The 21,516-nt window shown below is 37.8% G+C and overlaps 1 protein-coding gene across 5 annotated transcripts in view; it reads right to left on the bottom strand.

The window, feature by feature from the left end:
- LOC111584947 (ras-associated and pleckstrin homology domains-containing protein 1-like) overlaps positions 1 to 21,516 on the bottom strand; it is a 194,798-nt gene that overhangs the window by 46,066 nt on the left and 127,216 nt on the right. For 4 of the 5 annotated variants that reach the window (XM_055015546.1, XM_055015543.1, XM_055015545.1 and 1 more), the window contains exon 2: positions 14,337 to 14,381. The exons of the other annotated variant lie outside the window; for it this stretch is intronic. The gene's annotated coding sequence lies outside the window, so the exon portion shown is untranslated. The remainder of the gene's footprint in view (positions 1 to 14,336; positions 14,382 to 21,516) is intronic. 5 annotated transcript variants of the gene reach the window in all.

Genomic DNA, 21,516 nt, shown 5'->3' with positions numbered 1-21,516 from the left:
GTTACTGTGTGTGTGTGTGTGTGTTCCTGTGTGTGTGTTACTGTGTGTGTGTGTGTTACTGTGTGTGTGTGTTACTGTGTGTGTGTGTGTGTGTGTTCCTGTGTGTGTGTTACTGTGTGTGTGTGTGTGTTACTGTGTGTGTGTGTTACTGTGTGTGTGTGTGTTCCTGTGTGTGTGTTCCTGTGTGTGTGTTACTGTGTGTGTGTGTGTGTGTGTGTGTGTGTGCTACTGTGTGTGTTGGTGTGTGTGTGTTACCATGTGTGTGTTACCGTGTGCGTGTTACCATGTGTGTGTGTTACTGTGTGTGTGTGTGTGTTACCGTGTGTGTGTGTGTGTGTTACCGTGTGTGTGTGTGTGTGTGTGTGTGTGTGTGTGTGTGTGTGTGTGTGTGTGTGTGTGTGTGTGTGTGTGTGCTACTGTGTGTGTTGGTGTGTGTGTGTTACCATGTGTGTGTTACCGTGTGCGTGTTACCATGTGTGTGTGTTACTGTGTGTGTGTGTGTGTTACCGTGTGTGTGTGTGTGTGTGTGTGTGTTACTCTGTGTGTGTTACTCTGTGTGTTACTCTGTGTGTGTGTGTGTGTGTGTATGTGTGTGTGTGTGTGTGTGTGTGTGTGTGTGTGTGTGTGTGTGTGTGTGTCGCTGTGGGACTGGAGGATCTTTGTGAAAACTCTCACAGCTGCGCTCTCGTGCCACAATCTGCCGAAGGTTCGACTTCGACCAACAAACGAACCTTTTTTCCGTCGATCGTTCAGGAAATTTCAATGAGATTCAGACGAAGCTTCATCTGATCCGTGTGAGGACAGAAAAACGTTCTCAGAGCAACTCGGAGCTAAAAGGTCGAAGCAGATGGACGGCAACGTGAAGAATTTCATCCATTACCTCCAGAACTACTCCCTGATTTAATCATTACTACTCTCTGTAAACAGATAAACACATAAAAGTCTGAAAAATACTGCGAAATCCCCCCAGATATTAGATTCTATCCACCTGTATCCAGACATACAGTGGGAAGTTTTGGACTTCCAACCTGATAGAGGCTGTTCAGTCTGACTTCTTGAACTGAACGTTTACTCTGAATCGCCTCCAAACTAAATGACAACATGTCAAAGAAGCTGCCAGTGTTTCTGCATTCTGTTCAAATGGATGGACAAAGAAGCCAAGTGGCAACTTTGCCAACGAAATTCAAGATATGGGTCACTAAATGACCAAATTGGGACAAAAACAACCATAAAGAGATGCTAAATGACCACAAAGAAAGACAAAATTAAGAATATGAGACACAAATGGACAAAAATGGAACAAAAAAATCACCACAAAAAGACAAAAGGTAAATAAGCGATGAAAAAATCAGACACAAAATGTGATAAATGTGACAGAAAACAAGCAAAATGGAACAACCATGAAATCACTACAAAAAGACACTAAATCACCACAAAAACACTCATTATCATCCAACAACGAGAAATGAGCAGAAAAAGGCACAAAACCATCATGAAAAGTAATTAAATCAGCTGTCTTTTCACAAACCATCTGAATATGCTGCTCTGATCAGCTGGCTCTGTTGGTTAAGCAGCTCTGAGGAACTTTTAGAACATCTACTGATAAACCGATGGTTTAATATTTCTGTTAGCTAGCCGTTAGCTTTAGTTGACATCAGGACAAACTGAGTCATAGGAAACAGTCAGAGGCTTTTATTTTGCTGTTAGAAGTTCTTGTCACATGAAAAATCAGCTGCAGGCAGCAACTTTCCTCAGACCTCCTCTGGTGGATTCATGGAGTGTGGAGGATGTTTAGACTGTGAGGACAAGAAGAAACTCCTGTTTTATACCATTAAAGTTCTGATTTAAACCATTAAAGTTCTGATTTATAACATTAAAGTTCTGATTTAAACCATTAAAGTTCTTTTTTATACCATTAAAAAGTTGTGTTTTATAACATTAAAGTTCAGCATTAACTGAGAATCACAGCAGCAGAAGTCTATCAAACAGCTGAGACAACAGCTCAGACTGGTGTGTAGTTGTGTTATAGTGTGTGTCATTGTGTGTTAGTGTGTGTTGTTGTGTCCAAAGTAAACAGTAATTACTTTCCTCCTCCTGTCTGTCAGATTGAAACATGCAATCATCCTTCAGTCCTCCTCCTCTCAGCGTTCTTTCCTCCTCTTTATTCCATCCTCCTCCTCCTCTTCCTCCTTCCCTCCATCTCTTCTCCATTTTAATCAGTCAGAGTGACACAACAAACACTGAATTTATTGCTGCAGTTTCCTGATTTGCTGCAGAAACAGCTGATGCCTTCTTAAAGTTCTGAAGTCGGTTTATTTCAGCTGCATTTATGCGTCTCTGAGGGTCAAAATAACTTCACCTCCACTGAGTGGATTTAGCAGGAGCAGAAGGATGATGAAAACCACATTTTTACATGATTCATTTTGTGTTTTCAGTCTGTCTGAAGGGAAGCAGCTGCCTGGAACAGAATCTGAATCAAAGATCTCCATCCAGATACCTGCTGTCTGACATCGGACCTGATCACCTGAATGTTTATCTACAGGTTTGTTTTCATGAGAATTTGAAGTTCAGAAACTCAGCAGCTGAATGTAAAGACTCTCAGGTCATTTCAGTTCCATGGTTGGTCCAAAAAGACCTCAAAATCAGTCCAAAATAGGATAAACTTTGTTCACAATGACAAAAAACTGTCCAAAGCTGAAACAAAAATTGTCCAAATTGACTCAAAAGTCTTTTAAAATTAGTCAAAACTGACCTAAACATTGTCCACAGTGGCTCAAAACTTGTTCAGAATATTTTCAGTCGGATTGAAAGGAAACACAGGAAGTAGCTAATCTTGCTACCTGCAGTAGATATCTCCATCAGGACTCCTGCAGTCAACACGTCCCCCAGTATGAAGACAGTCTCGTGACATTTCAGTTTAATGGTGGGACTGAAATGGACTTAAAAATATTCTAAAATCAGCCAAAAACTGTCCAGAACTGACTAAAAAATCAGTTAAAATGAGTCAAAACTGACCTAAACATTGTCCACAATGACTCAAAATTTGCCCACAATAACAAACTCCAAAATGTTTTCAGTCAGATTTAAAGGAGCCTCAGCTAAATGTGAATCATGATGTCCACCGTTATAAAGACTTTCTGGACATTTTATTTCCATGGTTGGACCAAAAACGACTCAAAAATAGTCCAAAATAAGATCAATCTGATTGAAAGGAAACACAGAAACTAGCTAATCTTGCTACCTGCAGTAGATGTCTCCATCCAGGACTCCTGCAGTCAACACGTCCCCCAATATGAAGACAGTCTCGGGATATTTCAGTTTAATGGTGGGACTGAAATAGACTTAATAATAGTCCAAAATCAGACAAAAACTGTCCACAATGACAAAAACTGTCCAGAACAGACTCATTTTAACAGAATCAGTTAAAATGAGTCAAACCTGACCTAAACTTCGTCCACCGTGACTCAAAACTTCATGTGGCGGTGGATCACTGCGTCCACCATTATTAAGACTCTTTGGATATTTTACTTGCATGGTTAGTCCAAAAATGACTCAGAAATAGTCCAAAATAAGACAAAATGTGGCATAATAACTATAAACTGTCCAACACTGACTCAGAAATCAGTCAAAATGAGTCAAAATTGATTGAAAAAAAAAAAGAACATTTTCCATCAGAATGAAAGAAAACCTCCTTTCAGGTCATTTAAATTTGATTACTACCAGGAGAACAACTTAAAAATTGACAAACGACTGAATTCATGGAAGATACATAAAAATGAGATTTTTTTGGAAGCTTTTAGCACCAATAAACAGTTTTATCTTAACTTCCTCAATCTCTACAACAGTGGAAACGCACACAGATGGAAATAAACCTTTAAACAAACCAAGGGTTTAAACTCTACATGAAGTTTTCAACAAGGTTTTGCTGGAAGCAGCTGTTAAACTTACGAACCACCAGACAGGAAGTGACCTCTGACCTTCACGGTGGTAAATATGGACGCTAACAGCTGCTGAGTTACTGAGAGATATTTTTAAAGGGAAACTCTAAGACACTATTCCAGGATTCTCGAGTCAATCAAGGATAAGAAACTTCCTCCTGCAGCCAATCAGACATCAGCTGCACCTGATTGGACGACGGTTTCACCCTCACTGATCGATCAACTGATTGGGATCAATAACTGTTCTGTCTGTTGTGTTAGTCTTTCTATCTCTCGACCTCTGATGATAAATATTGAATACTTCTATACATCATACTGTAAATATGTTTTATTTCAAAAACTTCATTCTTCTGTTTGTTTTCTTTCTTTTTTACTTCTGCTTTAATGCTAAACTGTTTTTATTGTCTCTGAGCAGTGACATGAAGTTGAATCTGATCTAAATAAAGAGAAGACGAGGAGGAAAAGGAGATAATTTATCATTAAACCATCAGAAATCTGCTGCACATATTGAAATATTGAACCTTCATCCCTGAGCCGCCTGTCGACCACATGGATTCTAGAAAGCAGTGAGTCATGAAGCAGAGACGCTTCCTCAAATAGAGAAGAACCGATCTAAATCTGATGATACTTTATAAAAACTAGACTCTGCTGCTGGTATTTTATTCCTCCAGGTTAAACAAAGAACGATTTTTGTTGGAAAGTTCATCCGACTGAGACTAAACATGAAAACACCAACAGACATCCGCCTCGTCCATCATTACTAAGACTCTCAGGTTATTTCAGCTTCACAGTTTGTCCAAAAACTAGACAGAAGTCAGTTAAAATGGTCAAAAATGAGCCAAACTTGTCAAACAACATCTCAACAAATGTCCAAAACTTGACTCCTAAATGACATAAACTTCTAAATGTCTGACATGATCTCCTGTATCTGTTGGTTTGTTTCCATCTGAGTCTGAGGTTTTGGAAAGTAAATATGACGGAGGATTAACCATGTATAAGCATTATTAAGACTCTCATTGATTTTTAGTTTGATAGTTTGTCCAAAAACGACTCAATAATCAGTAAAAATTACTCAAAACTGACCTATAAATTGGTGAAAACAAACCAAAAAATCTGCAAAAATGCCTCAACAAATGTCCAAAATGACTCAAAATTTGACTCCTAAATGACATAAACTTGTAAATGTCTGCCGTGATCTCCTGGATATTCATCTGTTGGTTTGTTTCTGGTGAGTCTGAGGTTTTGGAAACTAAATACGATGGAGGTCTAACCCTGTATCACCATCATTAGGACTCTCGTGGATTTTCAGTTTGATCGTTTTCAAAAACGACTCAAAAATCTGTAAAAATTACTCAAAAATGACCCATAAATTGGTGAAAATAACCCAAAAAATCATCAAAAATGCCTCAACATATGTCCAAGATGATTCAAAACTTGTCTTGACAGAAACTCCAAACTGTGTGACCCGATCACCTTCAGATTCATCCTCCAAAATCAGTTTATCCACAGAGAAAACAATAAATTAGAGGAGACGTGGAGAAAAGACGACCAGGAAGGACAGAAACAAGAGCAGAGTTACTAGAAATGTGTTCCTCCTCCAACATCTGCTGCTTCAGTTCCCTCAGATCAGAACCTGTTCTGGGAACATCCCAGTTTCCCACATTCAGCCTCACTGGTCTGCAGCCACTAAACTACAGGAAGCAGAAGAAGAAGAGGATCTTCAGATGTGGTCCATTCCCACGGCTCTAAATCAAGACACAGTAACTCTCTATTTTTAGGTTGTTGGTTTTTGTGGACTGAAGCTATAAATCAGAAGAAAAGTGAATCCAGTTGGAAGTTTTCAGACGTTTCACACAAACTAAAGAACTCATCAGGATGAAGCCTCAGATCCTCAAAACTTCCTCAGAAACACATTTATGTTCCGTTAACATCCTCAGAAACATTTTTATTACATCTACTGTTGACTTTAAAGAATCTACTGCTGGTTTTGGTGTTTTTTTCCACTTTCTGCATCTGATTTTTTCCTTATGGTGAGTTGCAGCTGAAGAACATTAATTTTTCTTCATCTTCTTCTTTGTCTACTTTTTTCTTCATCATCTTTATTCTCTGTCTTCTTCATCTTCATCATCGCCTTCATCTTCATCTTCTTCGTCTTTGTCTTCTTCTTCATCTTCTTTGTTTTTTTCATCTTCATCTTCTTCATCATCTTCATCATCTTAACTTGCGTTGCACACAGTGTCTTTATTGGTTTCGCAGAACTCTCCAAAGTGCACAAATTCACATCCACAAGTTGCCGTTCAGCATTCGGCGGTCAAAAACTGATTTGTCCCTTCCGGCTGGAAACCTTACCTAGACACAAAGGTTCCTACCTCATATAGGTAAAACCGACAATTAACAAATAAGGAGTGAAACCCACTGACACCAAAATAATTAAAGAGCATTTTCAAATTTGCCACTACAGCTTGATTTTAACATTGACCTTCATGAGTCTCAGTAAATAAACACAGAATCAGAGTATTTGAGTCTCACCAGGAGGATAAGTAGTCCACAGACTCACACTGAGACAGCAATTAGTGTGTTACTGTGTGTTACTGTGTGTGTGTTACTGTGTGTGTTACTGTGTGTGTGTGTGTGTGTGTGTGTGTGTGTGTGTGTGTGTGTGTGTGTGTGTGTGTGTGTGTGTGTGTGTGTGTGTGTGTGTGAAGCTCTGCCAGGTCCAACAGTGAAACTCTTCCCTCCATGCTGTTAATCTGTTGGTTCGGTGGATTATTAGAGGCTTCAGGTAGAAACCATCAGGTTTCAGACCAACAGGAACTCTAAGATCTCAGGAGGAAACCATCGGGGAACGTATTCAGAAACACACCACAAACGCTGGTCACATCCAGAAGAAACAAGACGTTCATCAAGTGACTGAGAGTCCAACAAATTAACTTTGGAAGGAAGCGTCTGGAAAACGATCGCTGCCTTGAGTTTCTCAGTCACAGCTAGAACTAAGGATGTAGCGTCTCGAACTGGTCGACTGGTTGGTTCATTTGTTCTCATCAGTCTCCACATCAGTAGCCTTATAGGACTCATTATTTCTGGCTGCAGGACAAACAGACGACCTTTAAACTGGTCCAACATGAAGGAAACTGATTTAATCAACGGCTACTGGGAGTCAAACTGACTGATGTCAAAGAAGTTGACGGTGTTTCTGCATTTAGTTCAAAAAGTCAAGTGTAAATTTTACAAAACTAACAATACGAGACATAAAATGACCAAATTGGGGCAGAAACCATCATAAAAAGACAGAAAATGACCACAACAATTAACTAAGACACACAAAATGTGACAAAAAAATCAACCACAAAGACACAAAATGTCCCAAATCTGATATAAATGATCATAAGTGAACAAGAACAATCAAAAAGACAAAAAAGTAACAGTATGAGACATGAAATGAACAAATTGGGGCAACAACAATCATAAAAAGACGCAAAATGATCACAAAGAGACACAACAATTAACAAAGAAAGACAAAAGCATCAGAATGTCTATTATTGTTTGTTAGATCAGTTGTTTATCGTCTGAAACTCTGCTTCTGTTGTTATTTTTTCAGGTTTTCTGAAATGCTGATTCCATGTAAAGCCTGTGTTTAGAACCAGATGAGGTTCTAGTCCATGTCCAGCCTTTAATCCACGAACAGGTAGATCCGTTTAGAACCAGATGAGGTTCTAGTCCATGTCCAGCCTCTAATCCACTAACAGGTAGATCCGTTTAGAACCAGACAAGGTTCTAGTCCATGTCCAGCCTTTAATCCACGAACAGGTAGATCCGTTTAGAACCAGACAAGGTTCTAGTCCATGTCCAGCCTTTAATCCACGAACAGGTAGATCCGTTTAGAACCAGATGAGGTTCTAGTCCATGTCCAGCCTCTAATCCACTAACAGGTAGATCTGTTTAGAACCAGATGAGGTTCTAGTCCATGTCCAGCCTTTAATCCACGAACAGGTAGATCCGTTTAGAACCAGATGAGGTTCTAGTCCATGTCCAGCCTCTAATCCACTAACAGGTAGATCCGTTTAGAACCAGACAAGGTTCTAGTCCATGTCCAGCCTTTAATCCACGAACAGGTAGATCCGTTTAGAACCAGACAAGGTTCTAGTCCATGTCCAGCCTTTAATCCACGAACAGGTAGATCCGTTTAGAAACAGATGAGGTTCTAGTCCATGTCCAGACTCTAATCCACTAACAGGTAGATCTGTTTAGAACCAGATGAGGTTCTAGTCCATGTCCAGCCTTTAATCCACTAACAGGTAGATCTGTTTAGAACCAGATCAGGTTCTAGTTCATGTCCAGCCTCTAATCCACTAACAGGTAGATCTGTTTAGAACCAGATCAGGTTCTAGTTCATGTCCAACCTCTAATCCACCAACAGGTAGATCTGTTTAGAACCAGATGAGGTTCTAGTCCATGTCCAGCCTCTACTCCACTAACAGGTAGATCTGTTTAGAACCAGATCAGGTTCTAGTTCATGTCCAGCCTCTAATCCACTAACAGGTAGATCTGTTTAGAACCAGATCAGGTTCTAGTTCATGTCCAGCCTCTAATCCACTAACAGGTAGATCTGTTTAGAACCAGATCAGGTTCTAGTTCATGTCCAACCTCTAATCCACCAACAGGTAGATCTGTTTAGAACCAGATGAGGTTCTAGTCCATGTCCAGCCTCTACTCCACTAACAGGTAGATCTGTTTAGAACCAGACGAGGTTCTGTTCATGTCCAGCCTCTAATCCACTAACAGGTAGATCTGTTTAGAACCAGATGAGGTTCTAGTCCATGTCCAGCCTCTAATCCACTAACAGGTAGATCTGTTTAGAACCAGATGAGGTTCTAGTCCATGTCCAGCCTCTAATCCACTAACAGGTAGATCTGTTTAGAACCAGATGAGGTTCTAGTCCATGTCCAACCTCTAATCCACTAACAGGTAGATCTGTTTAGAACCAGATGAGGTTCTAGTCCATGTCCAACCTCTAATCCACTAACAGGTAGATCTGTTTAGAACCAGATGAGGTTCTAGTCCATGTCCAGCCTCTACTCCACTAACAGGTAGATCTGTTTAGAACCTCGTTACTACAGGAGTATTTATACGAGCAGTGGAAGTACTGCTTTAAGGTCCGTCTACTGGTACAGTTGTCAGTTTGTTCTGTATCGTATCAGAACACAGGAAACAAGCTGCTGAGCCAAACAACATGACATCACTTCCCCTGGGACCTGGAGCAGGATGACATCATTTCCTGTCAGCAGATTGTTCCAGAGAGCTGCTCTGGGAGGATTCTACTGATAAACCCTGAATACTCTGAAAATAAACTGGAAAATACGGCATTTTAATTAATATAAATACATTAAAAACATGGTGGAACAGTTTAATGTTCAAAAGCTGTAAGGAGGATGAAAATAACAGCAAATATCAAAACAAATAGGGACATTTTTAACTGATTTAAACACGACAAAGCCGTCATTTTACAGACACACATTGTTTTTAAAAAAAAAAAAAAAAAAAAAAAAAAAAATATATATATATATATATATATATATATATATATATATATATATATACTATTTGTGATAAATAGATTAACATGTTTTTTGTGTGATTTTACAATATATTCCCTGAATTTATCAATACGGGAAAAATCTGTAAAATAACATAATATATCTAGATTTCCTTTTAAATAACGGTAAATATCTGTAAAAATACTAATATTAATAACATTTACATATTTTTTCTTGTTTAAATACTGCAAAAATAAAGTAATGAAAGAAAGTATTTACTATTTTTTTACAGTTTGCACTTTGTTTCTTGCAAATTAATATTTTTTGTTATTTTCTTTTTATTTTATTATTCTTTATTATTATTTTATTAATATAGTACAATAATTTTCTGTGATTTTTATCTACAATTCAACAAAACAAAAAAAAAAGAATCTGGAAAACAAAACTGTGTAATTTTACAGTCACATGTTGTAAAAGAGCAAATTATTATAAATGCAAATTTGTTGAAATACATATTTTTGGTGTGGACATTTTGGTTTTTAGTTTGCCCTTTTCTTCTTGTAAATGGGTCCTGGTTTATTGTGGATCTATGTGGTCCTCGTGGGTCCTGGTCTGGTTTATTGTGGATCTATGTTGTCCTCGTGGGTCCTGGTCTGGTTTATTGTGGACTTCTTTGGCCCTCAGCTGCTGAAATCTGACCCTGAAGCTGCTGGAGCTCTGAATCTATTTTTTCTGCAGCAGGAAGTTCTTTCTATTGTACGACTGGAGGCAGAAATATTTCAGACAGAAACCAACAGAACCAAGTCAGAGAGGCTCAAGTTTGGCTTCCTACAATCTCAGTCTTTTAACATTTATACTACAAACAGAAAATAAACATGTTTATTTTCTCCTGTTATTCTGCTGCAGCTACAGTTATTCTGCTGACTTGTTTGCTCTCTATTTATATTTTTGTACACTGAGGGACAGAATTCTCGTTCTACACATGTAGAAATATTAACAGCAAAGTTCACTTTGACTTTAGTCTGTTTCTGCTTCCATTAGGCCAAATTATAAACTGTAAAAAAACTAAGAAAAACCAACCAAACAGTAAACATCTGACAGCAAGAAGCAGAAAAAACATTGTGACGTTCTAAGATGTAAAAACTGTGAAAATGACAGAAATGTAAAATATATGATTTTCAATAATTTATCAAAACAGGATAAACCTGTTAAGTAAAAGTTAATATATAGAGTTTATTTCAAATTACAGCACACATCTGTTAAATACAGAGATGTGTGTTTTACTTATTTAAGTACTGTAAAAATAAAATAATTTTATGGTCAAATGTTGTGAAAGAATTATTTACTATTTGTTAAAATACAGATTTTTGATTTGATAGATTTTTTACAGTTTGCCTTTTTTCTGGTAAATTAATACTTTTTTCTCTGTGTGTTTTTTTTTACTGGTTATTATCTATAATTCAAGAAAAACTAAAACAAAAAATCTGCAAAATAACAGGAAGTTTTAACATTTTCTCTGATGTGTTAAATTACAGATAATATAAATATAAATTAAATCACAGAAAAAAGCCAGACTTTACATGTTGACTGTAAAAAAAGGAGAAAAAACACAATAATGTCCACCTAGAAAATCTGTATTTTTATAAATATATAAGATATTATAATAATTCTGTTTTTTCTAGTTTTACTATTTATAATAAAACTAAACAAATAAAATCTGCAAAATAACAGGAAGTGACTATGAAACTGTAATTTACAGTCACATGTAAAAGAGTAAATTATTATTTATAAAAACACTGATTTTAATGTGGACATTATTTATGGGTTCTTATTCAGTGTTTTTTTTTTTTTTTTTACAGTTAGCATGCAATAAAACACCTTTTTTTCTGTGATTTTTCTAAATTTTAAACTTTTCTGGTGACTTTTTGGGAAGTTTTTCTTCTCTTCTGGAGGTTAAAATATAAACAGATTGTCTTTCTCAGGATGAATCTTAAACTATTTTTATGATGATAAATCATCGTTCTAAACCTGTTTCTGCTCCTCCAGTCGGCTTCGTGTCGATTCGACGTCACTAGGAGTATTTTTACCTCCAGTTTGCTGCCAAACCGCCTCCTTTAATGAATGCTGAAGCCACTCCTTCACCACAACCACAGCCTTAAATCTGTCCTGGGATCAGCAGAAGGTGCAGCTGTGAGGCTGATAACAGGACAGAGACCCGCAGACCGACTGATCTCAGGTCAGAGCTGCTTTAAACGAGACTTCAGGATCAGCTGGGAAATCCCTCAGGTTCAAATACAGTTAAAACAGTCACAAACAAAATAAAACCAGTTGAAATCTTCATGAATCAGGTCAGAGCGGAGAGAAAACAGCTGAAACCTGGATTTTAGGTCTTTTAAATCACTTCTTATAACTTAGTTTTATAGAACTGCATTTTATTTGTTCATTTCATTCCCTTTTACCCTTTATTTACTTATTTATTTAGTATTACTAATATTATTATTTTCAACCTTGTCTTTATGGTTTAATCCTCCATTTTCTTTTATTCCACTTGTTTTTTCTTATTTTAATATGGGACTTTTGGTTCTATTATTATTTTATCTGCTGTTGTTGTGTTGTTTTATTTTGAAAATTTCTTACAACGTTTAACTGTTTTTCTGCACTTTAGCCTCTCTGGTCTTTTTCTTTCTGTTTGTACTGACTGACCACAAAAACAAGATAAAGTAAAAAACAAAGACATAAAACTGTCCAAAAGACACATAAAATGATAAGAATGAGACACAAAATGGAGACAGCAAAGGTCTGTAGAGGCTGGAAATAAGGAAATAGTTCAATATCTATAGTATGTGGAGATAAAATGAGCATAAAGAGACATGAAATGACAAAAATAAGACACAAAGTAACAAAAAAACATGACAAAAAAGTGACAAACGAAACAGAAAATTACCTAAAAACATGCACAAAACACCCTAAATGAGAAACAAAATGACAAAAATGAGACCAAAAAAACAGCACAAACTAAACAGAAAATGATAGACAGCAGACAAAAGAACAAATAACACACAAAAAAACACACAAATGGGACACAAAATGAGAAAAAAGAGAAAGCGCAACACAAATATGACAGAAAATGACGTGAGACTGAGAGTAAAACCAAAGCTACTGGATGAATAAATAAAGTCAGCATGACTCAGAAACAGAGAACAGAGGAGGAAGTAGTTGGAGATCCATTCAGCATGGAGAAACATCTCAGAAAAATGTTGGACATTCCAAGTTTTCTTTTCAGTTTTTGTAAAATAAATGCTGTTTAAACTGCACCAGAGGAGCAGGACTTTATACTGCAGAGAAAAATGATTACAGTGAGGAAAAACTAGACAGAAGCAAAAAGAAATCATGTGGGTTTGGCTGGTTATTGGTTCCTATCTGAATCTGAAGTAAAATATTCATCCGTTTTCATCCTGTTTTAAAAGAACTGGTTGTTAACGATGGTAAAACGTTTGTAGAAATCTTAATAGTGTTAAATAGAAAATATCATTTTCTCTATAAATTCTAAACCTACTAAAGTGCTCTCTCAAAATTGGAACCATTTCTTTCTCTTCCGCGACATTAGCACCAGCTACCTGGCACCCAGCAGGTTCTAATATTTAATACTAACATGTAGAAACGTTCCTCCTGTAAAAAACTCACAGATTCCATCCAGTGTGTTTATTCTAAACCATGTAGCCTGTTGTGTAAAATGATCCTACTTCTGGATCAAGTATCCAGGAATTAGTCCGCACCAACCACAGATTTAAAACACTGAACCGGCTGTGGCTAAATGCTGGAGAGACATTTGGTTTTCCATGAAACTCAAGAAGAACACAAAACGGCTGCTAATGATTAATAGTGAGAGATATCTGATGAATGTGGGACGACCAGAAAGTCTGTACGAGAACATTTATTTTGGAAACCACAACTTAACTTTCCAACCATCTGCTGGGTTCCTGCCGGGTTTTTTTTCTTTTACAACCGGTTTGATATTTACGTTGTGAAGCTGAATACGTGACGTTGAGGACGGTAATAGAAAAACACTGCGGCTTGGCCTCAGCTATGAACACGGTGGGATAATAACAAGTGTCCAGATACCAGAGAGCAGATGAAAATAACATTAGAGAGGAGAGGAATGTTCAAGACGTGGTCCGTCAGTACAAGAAGTACAAACAGCAGCAGATGGTTGGAGCTGGAGTATCACAGTAAAACCTGATGGAAGCAGTTCTAAGAGCAGACCTACCGACAACTGCAGAGACCAGAAGTATGTGCAGAACAGAGATGTGTGACGATTAGCCATAAGAACATCAGACAACCCAACTGACGCTAATGTTAGGAAGCAAAACATGGTTCACAATCAAGATCCCGGTTTACTCCACCAAGGAACATGGTGGAGTAATGTGACAATCGGCGTTGGTTTGTCCGTCCGTTTGCAACATCACTCAAAAACAGACCAACGGATTTGGATGAAATTTTCAGGGAAGGTCAGAAATGACACAAGGACCACAAGAGCGTCATAAAGAACCTACAAAAGAAGCCCACTGGACTTCTCTGAACGAGAACCTACAAGAGGAGTCCAGAGAAGTACACTGGACTTCTCTTGAAGGTTCTTGAAGACTTCAAGAAATGTTCCTCAAACATTTTTTGTGAATTAAATGTTAATAAAGATTTCTGTTAAATAAGTTAACAGCCTTACTGTTTTTACTTTACATAGATTTTACTGTTTCTCCCCAAAGTCTGAGCAGAGGAACCCTGGAAACATTGCATGTATTTCTGACCACATAGTGAGTAAAACAGAGAAAGAGTCTCAGGTATCAGCGGAGCTATAAATGATGTTTACCTTTGGTCTGCTCAGTCCAACAGCTCGCTGGAAGATTCGATCTCCCTGCAGACAGACAGACAGAACAGGAATTAGATCACATTTCCTCTGAAACACAAACAGACGACCATCCTGATCACTGGAACTTAATGTCTGGAATCAGTCTCCACACTCTTTATAGTCAGCAAATTATCCCACAATGCACCAGGAAACATGGAGTTCAGCTGATGGTCACTAATCAACAACATGTCCCATCATGCATTGTGTTGGCATTTTGACTGATTTCTGATGCTGTCATTGTGTATATACATATCTTTATAGTGTTTGTATGGATTTTATAGAGTTAAGATGTATTTTTATAGTGTTATACTTATATTTATAGTGTTTATATGTATTTCTATAGTGTTTCAACATTTTTTCATTGTGTTTATACATATTTTTATAGTTTTTATACATATTTTTTGTAGTGTTTGTATGTATTTTACAGTGGTTGTGTATTTTTATAGTGCTTGTGTGTATTTTATAGTTAAAATTTTTTATAGTGTTTCTATGTATCTTTATAGTGTTTATACGTCTTTCGTTGTGTTTCTATGTATTTTATAGTGTTTGTATGTATCTTTGTAGTGTTTATATGTATCTTATAGTGCTTATATGTAAATTTATAGTTTTTATACATATTTTCTAAAAGAACACTCCATCAGTTCTGGTAATGATGATCAGAATGACCTCCATCTTTGTAGTCCTATAGATCAGATGTGATAAAACGCCACTTTGGACAGCAACACACACCTGGCAGCTGTCTACAACCTGACCTGAGATCAGCAGGTGGCAGTGGTGTGTGTTGGCTTCCTGCTGAGCTGCTGGACCTAAAAATAACCAACAACATTCAGGATCCCTGCTGTAGTTTCTCCGCTGCTTCAGTGACCCACTGATCTCATTTAAAGCTGCTTGTTTCTGAGTTTTTTATCCCTGAAATCTGTCGTTCTGGTCTCACTGAGAGGAACCTTCAGTTTGAATCATGCTGGAATCACTTTAGAAAGAATTCATACTCGATGTGTGAATTCTGTCACATGGAGAAGTGTGAGTCCATAAACTCACCATAAAACAGAAAAACACCAACACTTCCTGAGCTCAGCTAAAGGCTGCAGAGCAAAAAACACACAAACCGACTAACATAAGATCATTAGCAGCTCTCATGTGATCAGTAGCTGGAGGCTGAAACAACAAGAAGGCTGTTGTTGGGACAAACACTCACTCAGTTATCGGCTCTCAGACAGTTTACTGCAGAATAAACTCAAACAGGGATTCAAACCAGCAACCGTCCGACCACAAGAAGAAGAAGGAATGGAACTCCAACAAGAGTCGAGGACTTCCTGTATCAGTTATTGTTTACTCAATTAATAATAATTGGTAATAGTCTTCTATAAAAAGACAAAACATATTGGTCAACCAAACAGATTTCCAAAATTGATGCATTCACTTTATTTCACAGAAAAAAAATGAGCACCAGAGTATAATTCATTCAGATTTACTGTCGTGGAAAACAAAAGAAACCCAACAATGTCGACTCCAAACCCCAGAAACAGTCAGAAAGTCAAATTATGTGTTGGTTAGTTAAATGTTTTTGTATTTATTGTTATAGAAACAGATAAAAATTGAAAAATCTGGTTGTGTTTTAGCCTCTTGCTAACAAACATTCATTTAGAAACTATAACATGCTACCTTTCAAATTAAGTGTCAAATAAACAGCTTTTGTTTGAAGCTTTTCCATTTGTGCGCCAACAGGTGAAAATTCAATAAAAAGCAGCAGACATACAGAGTTGATATTCTTGCATAGCTACTACACTCATTATTTTGATCTCAGTGGAGAAAAAAATCACAGTTCTCTCTGGTAGCTCTAAGCCTGGGATGCAGTGCTGGTGTCCTTGAAAAAAGTCGGATTACACGGTCCAAACGTTGGCTAAACGTTTTCAGTGCCTTAGGCTGCCGTTTCCTGTAGTTGAGGTGATTTAAAAGCAGCAACAGAGACAGAAAAAGGGAAGGGGAAAGTTGTGTGAAATGTGCGGCAGAAGTAAGTCGACAAATTGATCTGAGAACTGTCATGAAGTCGCTGGAAGTATCTGAAGACAACGGCTCAACACGAGTATTTAGAGGAATCTGACAATAATAGTTTCAAAATTGGAGACAGAAACAAGTGAGTTATAGAAATGTCAGAAATTTTGTTATCTGTAAAATGCAGAGCGTCGCAATGTGAGATTGTTAGCAGTAGCAGTGTTCACTAGTGGCTCTATAGTGAAAAAAATCAACACGCTCCACATAAAAGAAGGATAAAACCATCGCCTTTTAACTTTAGCTGTCAGTTTGCGTTTGGTTAATGTTAGTCAGCTGTTTAAGTGACTAAACGTTGGCTGAAAGTAGCTTTAACTGTAAAAATTTATTCAGTGTGTGGATTACTGTTTGTGAAGTTTGAAAATTGGCTCTATTTTCTGGATTTTCTTGATGCTGACCACTATAAATTCAGCCAATCACAAAGTAGCCCCGCCCTAAAACAAACCTTCTGTTTTCCACTAAATGGGACCATAATTCATTAGATCAACACCATGCTGTATTGAAGGAGACTTAAAACTAGTGACTGAGACCATAAAGTCTGTAGGAAAAACGTTCACTGAGATAATAAATCAACTAAGAAGTCGGCTCATGTTCTAATAGACTTCTATATAATCTGAGTTCCGTTAGCAACCAGAGGAGTCGCCCCCTGCTGGCTGTTGGACAGAATGCAGGTTTATAGTCTTTTCAGGCCTGGAGGCTACTTAAATCTTTAATAGAGTTGAGTATTTTGCAGTTTTTTAGACACTCCAAGCAGCAGACTTTAAATGTAGTGAACTATCTAGTCAGAAGGAAGTCGTGAAAAAGTTGCTATGGCGACTAAAAGCCAAACAGAGGCCAAACGGATGGCAGCATCAGAACACTGTGTTATTAATGTGGTCGACCTCAGCTGGACTGATGTTTGTTCACTTCCATCTCCTTTCAGGAATTAAAAACTGATGTGTCGTGTAAAATAGTTCCCGTCCGTCAGTGTTTGCAATCGATTACTCCACAGGAAAGTGTAAGCAGGACTCAGCTAATAACGTTCTTTCATAACCAGCTGTGGTCGACCATCTGTGAAGACCTCGGAGGCTCTGACCAGCTCTGACTGGGCTTTAATAACGACTTCTTACCACTATAAATATCTCTCTGTTGTGGTGCTTTCTCATTATGAAAATCACTCAGTTAGAGTTTCCAAATGTCACTGAGGAGGACTGTTTGTTTGGGTCTTTGTTGACTGTTGTCCAGGATTTAGTGTTTAAAGTTGGATTAAAACGACCACTTTGTTCTTCTTTAAATCCTCAAACAGATGAAAAAACGACTGGACTTTGGCAGACGTGGCCAAACCAAATGTTTTTTAGGCCTACAACTAGTGATTATTTTTATTATTTTACTATCCTTAGTCAATCAGAAAGTTTGTTCTAAGAGTCAGAAACTAGTGAAAAATAGTCCTAATAGTTCTAAATACAAATATTTAACAGATAAAATAAAACAGGAAAAAAAAAAGATTATCATGTTGAACCAGAGATTTTTCTGCCATTTTTCATTTAAAAAAAAATCACATAAATTAGCCATACTGAAAGTGTAACAGACTAGTCGTTGCAGCTTTAAACTCTTTATTTCTGACAGCAACTTTTATAAACCATCCTGAGTTTCCTTATTGTGTTCAGTCATATTTTTGCTGATATCCTCTCTAGGTTACCGTTGACTAATTTAATTTGGTGAATATGTTTTTATCGTTAAACTCTTGAGTTTATTGAGGAATGTGAAGCTGAGCTGCTGTTTCAGATTGATGACTCCTGCGTTGCCAAACAGCCACATTAAGCAGCATTATGAAACTCCAGGCGCTGCCAAAACAGAGGCTTTAAATCCTCCACTGAAACTACGGCTCTACCTCTTTGTTATTTCGCTCATAATGAGACTTATTTAAGAGGGCTGCGTGGTTTACAGTTTGCATAACGCCACGATTTCAGTTTCCGCAGCAGATGATGAGGATGGCTGGAGAACTTGGAGACGTTTCATTGAAATAATAAAGCTTCATTTTAATGCTCTACTGATGACTCAATGTCCACATCAGCTCCAAGCAGGTCTCCACCCAGAGGATCCAGATATGAAACTTCTTAACGTCTGATAAAAGCAGCAGAACTCCCTTTAATTCAATTCAATTTTATTTATATAGCGCCAATTACAGTCAAATTGTCTCGAGACGCTTTACAGAACCCATATGCCTGAACCCCAGAGCAAGCCAAAAGGCAACAGTGGCAGGAAAACACCCTTTTAACAGGGAAAAAAACCTCGAGCAGAACCTGGCTCTAATGTGGGGGATCCCATCTGCTGCTGGCTGGACGGGTTGAGAGGGACAGAAGAGGTAGAGAGGTAGAGATAGAGGGATGGAGGTAGAGATAGAGGGATACAGATAGAGGGGTAGAGATAGAGAGGTGGGGGGGTGGGACACAAGGACCATAAAACACAGCCACACATCTGAAGCATCCAGCATCCAGCTCTGGGAGCAGGGACACTCGGAGAAAGGACACAGAAAGAAACAGAGTGAATGTAATGCAATAATGGTTTATATAGTAAATACATAGGTAGTTAGAGAAGGGCTCAGTGCATCCAGAGAGGTTCCCCAGCAGCCTAGGCCTATAGCAGCATAACTAGGGGCAAACTAAAGGGACGTCAAGAGGGGAAGTCAGTTGTGCAAATGAAAACACCAGCTCACCCCGTCAGGGTCACCCAGTCAGCCCTAACTATAAGATTTGTCAAAAAGGAAGGTTTTAAGCCTGGTCTTAAAAGTAGAGAGGGTGTCCGCCTCCAGAACCCAAACTGGGAGCTGGTTCCACAGGAGAGGAGCTGATAACTGAAGGCTCTGCCTCCCATTCTACTTTTAGAGATTCTAGGAACAACAAGTAAGCCTGCAGTCTGAGAGCGAAGAGTTCTGCTAGGGTAATATGGTACTATCAGGTCTTTAAGATATGATGGAGATTGGTTGTTAAGAGCTTTATATGTCAGAAGAAGGATTTTGAATTCTATTCTAGATTTAACAGGGAGCCAATGAAGAGAAACCAATATAGGAGAAATATGATCTCTCTTGCTAACTCCCTTTACACCAGCATGAACCAGGAACTAGCTCTGGAGTTGGTTCTACTTGTTAACTGGTTGTTTTTCCTCATTATTCCATCTTTGTAGACATTTGGTCAAACATCAGTTTCATTACTGAGTTTATTCTGAACTTCTGCTGAAGGCTACAGCGCAAAGATTAATTTTTCTCTGCAGTCTAAAGTCCTGAAACAGAAAGAAGGAGACAACTCAGAGAAGTCGCATATCAGTAGGACTCAGTTTAAATGATGGTTAAAAAAAGACAAAAGTAGAATTTCTTTGATTACTTATTTTCCAAAAACTTAGAAACACGGAACCAGCATGTTCTCAAGATAGAGTCTTCACATAGGATCAGTATTTAACTATTTACAGCTTCTACAAACTCAGTTTTGTTGTCTTTCTGTTGTTTCCTGTCTCATTTTGAATCAAATATTACTAGTTTTGTGTCCAACTTGTGTTGTCTTGTGAGTCTTTGTGGTTGTTTTGATTCGTCTTTGTCATATTTGTCTCCTTCCTGTTATTCTGTTATATTTTTCCTGTTTTGTGTCTCATTTATGTTGTTTTTTTGTGTCTTTGTGACAGTTTTGTCTCTTGTTCTCCTCCGACTGTAGATGTTTTTCTATCTTCATGTTTCCTCTCTGGACTTTTTCTCTCTACTCTGCTCATCATCAGTAGAAAGATGTTTCACCATGCTGAATGGATCTCCAACTACTAGATGTTTCTCCATGCTGAATGGACCTCCAACTACTAGAAGATGTTTCTCCATGCTGAATGGATCTCCAACTACTAGAAGATGTTTCTCCATGCTGAATGGATCTCCAACTACTAGAAGATGTTTCTCCATGCTGAATGGATCTCTAACTACTAGAAGATGTTTCACCATGCTGAATGGATCTCCAACTACTAGAAGATGTTTCTCCATGCTGAATGGATCTCCAACTACTAGAAGATGTTTCTCCATACTGAATGGATCTCCAACTACTAGAAGATGTTTCTCCATGCTGAATGGATCTCCAACTACTAGAAGATGTTTCTCCATGCTGAATGGATCTCCAACTACTAGAAGATGTTTCTCCATGCTGAATGGATCTCCAACTACTAGAAGATGTTTCACCATGCTGAATGGATCTCCAACTACTAGAAGATGTTTCACCATGCTGAATGGATCTCCAACTACTAGAAGATGTTTCACCATGCTGAATGGATCTCCAACTACTAGCTCCTCTGTTCACTGTTTCTGAGCCATGCTGCATTTATTTGATTGACATTTTTATCATTTTGGACATTGAGTAAATAATTTTGAACAAAGTTTTAGCCATTTTGGACAATTTTACAATATTTTTGGACAATTTCTGAACCATTCTATGTAAGTTTTGAGTCAACTAGGACAGGTTTCATGTACTTTATCGTCTCGTTTCTCTTATTTTTTTTTGTCGTTTCTCATTTTGTGTCGCATTTTGCTAATTTTTTGTCTTGTTTTGTTGTTTCTTGTCTCTTTGTGGTCATTTTGTCTCCTCATCCTGTAGATGTTTTTCTATTTCCATGTCTCCTCAGATGTTTAAACTCTGAACTAATGCCTCCTCAGACTTCTGTGGAGGTTCTCAGTCATCCAGGTCCTGGAGATCGTAGGAGCTCTGAAGTTCCTACGATCTCCTCATCCAGCAGGTGTTTTTCTATCTCCATGTTTCCTCTCCAGACTTTTCCTCTCTTCTGTCGTTTTGTGTCTTGCTTTTGTTGCTTTGACTCATCTTTTTGCGATTTTGTACCATTTTTTGGTCTCGTTTTTGTAATTTTGTTTCTCATTTAGGGCGTTTTGTGCCTGTTTTTGTTATTTTTTGTCTCGTTTGTCGGTTTTTATGCCATGTTGTCGTGTTTTTTGTCATTCTGTGTTTCTTTGTGGTCATTCTGTCTCCACATACTGTTGATATTTAACTATTTCCACGTTTCCAGACGCTACAGACTGTAGATCAGCTGCAGGAAGATGTTTTACCCTGCTGGATGTTCCTGAGTCATGTAGTAT

This window comes from Amphiprion ocellaris, chromosome 11, assembly GCF_022539595.1.
Source record: "Amphiprion ocellaris isolate individual 3 ecotype Okinawa chromosome 11, ASM2253959v1, whole genome shotgun sequence".
NCBI classification, from domain to species: Eukaryota; Metazoa; Chordata; class Actinopteri; family Pomacentridae; genus Amphiprion; species Amphiprion ocellaris.
Note: the sequence above shows the minus strand (reverse complement) of the source record. Positions and strands in the feature narration are given on the sequence as shown.